Raw genomic sequence first — 9,095 nt, 5'->3', positions numbered from 1 at the left:
ATGCGGACTCCTGGCTTCATGTCAGCTGCAGCTGCCACATCTAGTGCAGTCCCCTCGATGGAAAGGAGCAGTGACCTGCATTAAAAAGGTAAGTGGGAATAAGTGGGTTGCTGCTTTAATGCTAACAATTTTAAACCACTTCTGTCAATTATATGTGCCTTTAAGTGCATTTTTATTAACAATATGCAATTAATTTTCAACTGTTTCTGAATTTCTCTGTGCAGAGGCACTTATAAACACTGAGAAGACCTGGCAGCAAGAGCTATCTGGAGATCAGCAGTTGGCTGACAGGGCTTTACATCTCTGTCATAGGGGCCTTGTCTGTGCCTTAGACCCACCCACTCCATGGCCCAGAAGAGCGACAGCAGGAACACTAGCTGATACAGGGACAACCGTGAGGTCTGAGCTGGTCTAGCACATTCCAGCCCATGGCTGTGCCACAGCAATTACAATTAGAATCATCAGATCATTACAATTAGAATTACCGTCACACGTACTGAGATACAAAGATTGCCTTGTACGTTGTTCGTGCAGATCGGATCATGGCACAGGGCAATGAGGTAGAACAAGGTAAAATATTAACAATGCAGAATAAACCATAACAACTACAGAAAAAGTTCAGAGCAGGTCAACAGTAAGGGGCAAGATTATAACAATGCAGTCTGTGAAGTCAAGAGTCCAATTTACTGGACTAAAGAATGATTTAATAGATTATATCAGTGGGGTAAGAAGCCTGGTGGTTCATGCTGACAAACTTTTGTATCTGCTGCCCAGTGGAAGAGGTTGGGTGGGGTCTTTGATTATGCAGGCAGCCTTACTGAGGCAGTAAGTAATATAGACAGTTCCACAGAGGGGAGGCTGTTCTCTATAACATGCTGAGCTGTGCACAATGGTCTGCAGGTTGTAGCAGTCACATTGCCGCACCAAGCAACGATACACCCAGATACGATATTTCCTATAGTGCATCAGTAAAGGTTGGTAAGGATCTACGGGGACGCGACAAAGTCCTTGATCCTCCCGAGTAAATAACTTAGAAAAGTCAGGTACAGAACCCATTTAGAGTGAGCTGAGAAGCGAGACGGTAGTTACCATTATTTCTCAGAGCACTTCATGAGCTGTCAGATACTGAGAGAAGGATAAAGGAGGAAGCAACACTCACAAGATGCTGGTGGAACACAGCAGGCCAGGCAGCACCTATAGGGAGAGGCGCTGTCTTATAGATGCTGCCTGGCCTGTTGTGTTCCACCCACATTTTGTGTGTGCTGCTTGAATTTCTGGCATCTGCAGATTTCCTTGTGTTTGCTAAAGGAGGAAGCTGGTGGAGAAAGTCCAGTACAGTGTGAGAACCATTGAGCGATGATTCTGAGGGACATACAGTAAATCACTCAATTTTTGGTTGGAACTATTCCAGAGTACAAGACAAAAACAGAGAGGATTTTCCCCAATTACTTTTAGGAGAACTTCCTTACCGAGACGTTTCCCAGTGCTTCTGGAGATTGAGATGGGTCAAGTGAAGGGCTGTAGAGATCATTGATTATAAGGTTTGGATTAAGAATTGAAAGGGGTACAGAGAAATACAAGTAGATTAAGGCTGTTTAGGAAAACATAGGACCATGGATTATGGTTGGGTAGCAATGTGGATGTGAAGTTGGCTTACAAGCAGACACCAGAAATTAGCAGTAAATGGTAGTGTTTCAGATTGGAAGATGGTAGACAGTAGCTTTTCCAGCACAGGTTAGTGGTGGGACCACTCCTTTTGTTTAGGTAATGACAGACATGGATGCAGAGAGTGAAACTTAGATATTTACATAGCAAATAAAGTTTAAAAGTGTGGAATACAATGAAAGGGATAGCAATAGACAGCAGGAAGACTCAGGTCAGCTGAATGGGCATACCAGTGCCAGGTACAATTAAACAGAGTAAGTGTATGATGATACATCTTGGTAGAAAGAACAGTGTGAATGTAACACAGTGTGAGGGATAAGGAGGAAAAGAGAGATATATCTGCAAATCCATGCAAGTGAACACATTGGGGAGGGGGGTTAATAAAATTGTATTCATGGAATTCCTAAAAAGAGATGTGGAGTACAGAAGTGGGCAGTTCTGTGGATCCTGTATGTTCAGAATTAGGAGAATCCCATCCAACTCCGGTTAGCACACTTCAAAAACAATATAAAGGTCTTAGAGAAGATGCTGCAAGAGGTTACTCAGATGATCCTGAAGAAGGGTGTCAATCTGAAACATTGACTGTTTATTAATTTCCATGGAGGCTGCCTGACCTGCAAAGTTCCTCCAGCATTTTGAATTTGTTACTTGGATGAGGGATTTCAAGTAGATTGGAGTCATAGAGTTATAGAGAGCAGAAACAGTTCCTGTGGCCCACACTGCACATACCAACCATTAAGCATTCCCTTGTACTAATCACATTTAGCAACACAGGCCCACAGCCATCAACATCTTGGTGATTTAACTACGGTTCCAGATGCTGCTTATGTGCTTTGAGAGGACCTGTCTCTATTATACTTAGCAGGCACTGTATTCCAGATTAAAATCACCCTCTTGGTGAAAATGGTTTTTCTCAGATCCTCTCTAACTATATTACTCCTCACTTTAAACCAGTGCCCCAGTGCCTTAAAAAAATATATTAGACCCCTCTCCATTTCCTCCACGCCAAGGAAGACAACCTTAACCTATTTCATCTCTCCCCATGACTGAAATGCTCCATCCCAACGTCTCGGTAAAACTCTCTTGCATCATTTCCAGCACAATCACAACCTTTCTCCAGTGAGACAGAATTGCACACGATATTCTAATGTTCTCAGCAAAGTTTCTTAAAGCTGTACCATTCACACCACACTTACATTCTGTGACAATGCGTTCTATGGGGCTTCTTCACCATGTTACCTAGCAGCTTTTGGAGACTTATGGACTTGTACACCAAGGTCTCTCCAATCCATAATACTCCTAAAAGCCTTTAATAGACATCACCTTATATTCATTTTGTTTAAATTTCACCTGTCATTGCTTCAACCTATTTACCAGCTAGTCAATATTGTTTTATCACTGAAATCTACCCTCCTCACCATCAACAACAATTGTTTTCCTCCTTGGGGCAAAGAAAGTTGTTCTGGGATATAATGAAGTGGACAATACAAAAATTGGTTCAGATGGAGGGAAGGTGCTCTAATTAATTAATGGTCAATTGTGCTTGGAACGCATTTGAAGTTACTGGCAAAAGAACTTTGAGGGAACAACATAGTTATGATTTATTAGATTATTAATTATTAGATGATAATTAATAATAATGTTATTAATTTATTAGATTAGAATTCATTGTCTATAAGGCTAGTGAAAAATCAAATCAATGTCCTCAAAAAGCATTTTGAAAAAATTTCATATGTGTCTAGTTAGCAAAATTAAAAGGAAAGGCCATGACAATTCCTTAATTCAGTGTGGAAATAGCTGCAAAGATTTACCTTCATACAAGAAATTCCACAGCAGCACAGGTAACTTCAGACCTGACTATTCAGCCTTTTTAAGAATCAGAAGTCAATTACACCTAAACAAATGTAGTTTATATCTTGATGAAGGGTCTTGGCCCGAAACGTCGACAGTGCTTCTCCCTATAGATGCTGCCTGGCCTGCTGTGTTCCACCAGCATTTTGTGTGTGTTGTTGTTTGAATTTCCAGCATCTGCAGATTTCCTTGTGTTTGTAGTTTATATCTTACCAGTTTACCTAAAAAAATACACATTTTGAAGCACATACCCTAGCCATTTGAGGATGGACACATCTACTGACCATTTCAGCTTGTCCTTTTTTTATTATTACAAATTGACCATAACTTGATTACCAATTAGCCACATACAAGCAGAAGTTAAATCGCAGGGTGGCACTCCAGTTTCCTGGATTAGCTGCAACCATCATGTTCGAATGCAGCAGCTCATCCTGTCTTACCACAGCTCTTTCTGTTACATTGCTGGCAAGTTCTCAAATATTGATCGCGAGGAAGAGAACATCTTCAACCAATGCACTCAAACATTAACACTTCCAGAAGAGGAGGAATTATCTATTGTATCACCGGGATAAGTATTTTCCCCATGTTTACAGTCTTGTGGAACTTGGCCTTGTGTAAAATATTGGGGGCACGTTTACCAGACAAAATGCAGCCATTCATTCTCCTTTTCACACTTGAGATAACGTATATTATTTGCAGGCCCACCCAAAGTCTTATTGTTAAGCAATTGGTTACCTTTGAGTTTCATGCATTAAGAAAGGAAGCAGTGTACGCTGCTTGGTGATGGTAATTTCCCGGACAGTTAAACTGGTATGGAACGACATGCTTCCCACGTTGGCTTGGTTACAACTGCATGCAGGGTAAACGTTCTGAAATGCCCTGGGCTTGTTATGCTACTGAGCTAAGCTTTTGTCAAAGGTAAGATGTGTGCAGACAAATCCTGCTGAAATTGTGCATTGCACTGTACACTGCCACCTGCCTGGTCTTTGTATAGAGCAGCAGGAACACCAGATAGTCATGCTTGGTACCTGCCTTAAAAGACTTCCTATGACAGTCAGATTTTATGCATTCAAGTGAATAAACAAGCATTCGAGTGAATTTGCACTGTGTCTCTTCCTCCAACATAGACAGTACAACCAGAAAAGCTCAGCATAGGTGCCAAAATTAATTTTAATTACCAGTAGTTCATACCTCCAGAGGACTGACTTTTAGAAATATATATTTAGTAGAGGGTGAATAAGACAGCCAGACATCTCCCTTTCACCTCAAAGGAATCCAATCCAGATATAAAGAACCAATCCTCATTTTTCTTTCCATCCCACCAGCCTCCAGATCCAGCATATTATCCTCCGCAACTTACGCCACCTTCAACAGGACCCCACCACTAAGCACATCTTTCCCTCTCTACCCCTCTCCGCTTTTTGCAGGGATCGTTCCCTCCGTGACTCCCTGGTCCACACGTCCTTCCCCACAGATCTCCCACCTGGTACTTATCCCTGCAAGCGTAAGTGATACACCTGTCGCTACACCTCCTCTCTTACCACCATTCAGGGCCCCAAACAGTCCTTCCAGGTGAGTCAACACTTCAGTTGTGAGTCTTTTGGGGTCATCTATTGCATCCGGTGCTCCCGGTGTGGCCTCCTCTACATCGGCGAGACCCGACACAGATTAGGGGACCGCTTTGTCGAGCACCTCCGCTCCGTCTGCCACAACGGACAGGATCTCCCGGTTGCCACCCACTTCAACTCTGCTTCACGTTCCTATTTGGATATGTCCATACTGCCATGTCTCCTCTACTGCCATGATGAGGCCAAACTCAGGTTGGAGGAGCAACACCTCATATACCGTCTGGGTAGTCTCCAGTCTGTTGGCATAAACATTGAATTCTCCAACTTCTGGTAATTTCCTCCCTCTCCCTTTCCCCATCCCAGTTTCACTCTGCCTCCTCTTCCGCTGCCTATCACCTCTCTCATGATTCTGCCTTCTTCTACTACCCATAGTGCTTTCCCCTTACATTCCTTCTTCACCTTTCCTGCCTATCCCCTCCCTGCTTCCCCTCCCCCACCCCTTGATCTTTCCTCTGATTGGTTTTTCTCCTGGCACCTACCAGCCTTCTCCTTCCGATCCTCCCCCCACCTTCTTTATAGGGCCCCTGCCCCCTCCCTCTTCAGTCCTGACGAAGGGTCCCGGCCCAAAACGTTGACTGTTCATTTCCACGGATGCTGCCCGACCTGCTGAGTTCCTCCAGTTTGTTGTACATGTCGATTTGACCACAGCATCTGCAGTGTACTTTGTGCTTATAATCCTCATTTTTGTCTGAGTATCCTTCTGTGTGCCAGTTTTCTATTTTAGAGAGGCTCCATTATGACAAGTCACTGTTGTAATTAGCAGTCAGGATCCTGTGTCAATGAGTGAGCCTGCTGAGATTTGGATCTCAAACACGAACAGCTTGTGACCTTGTCTGTGTTAACAGTAAATGCCAATGTATCTCAGTGAGGATGCACTGGTAGTTTCAGAAGGGAAGTCTAGATTTTGCAGCAGTATCTTTGTCCCTCCAAAAGCCCTTTGCCATTTACAGTATTCCAAGACATCTGAGCATGTGGCTGGCGGCTCGGGTGGCATTACCAGAACTACAGGGATTTTCTCCCCATGCAGGGGGTAGGAATGTAGCTGCCATACCACACTTCAATGACAGCCTAAATGATTTTGCAGACTCCCACTGGGCTTGTTACAATGCCACCTGTAAGCTCCAGTCAATATAGCCACTGTAACATTAAAATACCTTCAATATTCCTGCAACACAGGTTGCGATGGTGTTTCTGATTCCCAATGAGAACAGAGTTTAAAGGTGAGATGTATTTGAGTTTGCAAAAGGAATAGTTATCTATTCATTTTCAATGGAAGTCAGGAGCCAACAGAACAATGTCCTGCAGCCACCCACTCAGACTCAGAAAATGTAACCCAGAACTGCAGTGAAAAGCACTTTCTGTTTCTCCGGCGTACTGTCTTGGACAACGAAAGAAGGGACCTCACCCTACACCCACATGTGATATTTTGGAGCATGAGTGCTTAATCCTGACACTAGGCACAAAATATTTATCATTTTCCCTCTGACTGGGTTTGTAAAACAACACCTGCTGTTTTTTCAAGTCGTCAGTTCAGGAACATTCAGTTCTGTGCCATTTAGCTAACAACTGATACCATCCCACACTGTAATCACTACTGCTATCTCAGTCTTGAATGTTGGAGCAGATTTATGTATGTATACCATGTATTCAGTTTCATGACTTGAATTTACAAAATATTTCATTGATACTATATTACAATATTAGGCTCCTCCTACTCCATTGAGTCAGAGCAGAGCACAATCAAATTATTGATTGGCAACCTTATTCTTGTTAGCACAACTTGGAGGGTGGGGTTAAGACCAAATGGAAAACCTGAGCACGTGAAGGCAGGAAAGCAGAACACCAAAATTTGGAAGCAGAAAGTGGATCGTGAGGAAAAGGATGGGAATTTGGAAGGGGATTTGCTGAACCCCAAACAGAAACCAGGGTAAAACATGGGGATTTAGCCAATCATTTTGTGTGCATTGTGTCTTTCAATTGAATCACATCTGATCAACCTCAACTCTCTTTGTGGGTCGTTTTCCTTGTTTTCAGATCAGGATGTCTTAACACCTTGACCTCTGGATCACTGGATCAGAGCCTTGACGATCTCTACTGACTCAGTACCCACTGGTTTTTGAGGAAACAGATTTCCAGGAGGATTGGAAACCCAACAAGATGAAGATATGGAAATGGAAAAGTGGCTGATAGGAGACTTCACGGAATACAGTACTTACATCGCAACATAAGAGCATGAAATTGCTTATTATGGAACAGATGGTCATTCAGCATTTATGAAATGAGGGAGTCAACAGAGCAGCTCGTGGATACCCACTCAGTCAGAGAGTGTACAACCTCTGCACACTGGGCCCAAGGTCAGAATGAAGCAGCAATACTGCGTAGTACAGTGCGAACAACGTTTGTGGCTCTTGCTGGTTCCAGGGCAAGAGTAATCAAACCGATCCCACCCACCCCCCAAACCATCTTCTCCCAAAGTCCTGCTTTCTTTGTCCTTTCCAAAGACACGTTCAGTTTGCTTTGAAAACTGTGAGCGAATCTGCCTCCGCTACTGCATATGGCTCAAGCAATCAGTCACTTTTGCCTCATATCACTTTCTGCTAGTCACCTTAATTTTCTTTCTCCTGGTTCTTGTTGCTCCACAATGGAACAGTATCTTTACTCCCAGGTCAGCCGGGGAGTTCAATTTCAATTGGCCTCTGTCAGAGAAATATACACCCAGATTCTACTTGATCCATCAACAGCACACCAGATCTGTTATCATTTCATTGAAATCAGCCCTCCTCCAACTGACCATTTTAACTTTGAGTTGTCTACATCTGTAGCTGTAGCTATTTGAAACCATATAAATGCTGTGATCTCTGAACCCTCCATTCAGACCAACTTCATCTTGCCTACCACTTTCCCAGTGAGTAAGCCATCTTGCTCACTGAGACAGGGGCATAGCAGTTGAAAACATTCATCCCTGCTTTGGGAAGAATGGGACTTGGAAATGAGTGGAAAACAAGAGCAGGAATGGGGAGCTTAAGTAGAGATGGCAAAATGATGTAATAATAAAGGGGATTATTATTACTGCTCAGTGAGAAGGGGTATTTAACAAAATGGAATGCTTACAGGACAGGGAAACTGAATGGATGTTCAGGAGCTGGGCACGACTGTGGAAGAGAAACAAAAGGAGATAACAGGAGAGTGAACACAGAAACAGAGGGCAATGAACTCGAAGTTGAAAACCCACAATGTCCATCAGACATATTTATCACGAGTGCTGTGATGTCCTTAGTATTGCAGCCCTTAATATTGTCAATGATGCCTCCCATCCATCCAACAATCTCACTGATGCCTTGCCATTAGGCAGGAGGTACTGTAACACAGAACTGCTAGGATGGAACACCTCCTGCCCATAAGATTACTGAACTCCCCAGGAGCGTTATACTATTTACATTTTAACTTGTGTCACAAATACACATTATTTGTGGTAATATAACTTAATGTGTTACATGTGTGAGTTACATGTACTGTGTGGTGCAACTTGATTGTTTCATTTGGCAGTATCCATGTGTCAAGTTGAATGACAATAAAATTGAACTTAAACTTAAAACATCCACTGTTTATTTTTCTCCAAAAACACTGCCTGATCTGCTGTGGTCCTCCGGTACTTTGTGTGTGTCGCTGCAAATTTCCAGCAACCAGTTAGGATACTCTTCCCTGTGCCTCAATGGAAGTTTATGAAAGTTTTTGGTGACATGCAAAATCTGCGCAGACTTCTAAGGAAGTGGAGGTGCTGTTATGTCCTCTTTATGATAGTACTTCCGTGCTGGTCCCAGGACAGATCCTCTGACATGATAATGCCCAGGAATTTAAAGGTACTGACCTTCTTTACCTCCAATCCCCTAATGAGGACTGGATCCAGGAACTCTAGTTTTTTTCTCTTGCAGTCAATAGTCAGCTCCTTAG

Source organism: Hypanus sabinus, chromosome 6, assembly GCF_030144855.1.
Source record: "Hypanus sabinus isolate sHypSab1 chromosome 6, sHypSab1.hap1, whole genome shotgun sequence".
In the NCBI taxonomy this organism is placed as follows: Eukaryota; Metazoa; Chordata; class Chondrichthyes; order Myliobatiformes; family Dasyatidae; genus Hypanus; species Hypanus sabinus.
This window is presented reverse-complemented; position numbering follows the sequence as displayed.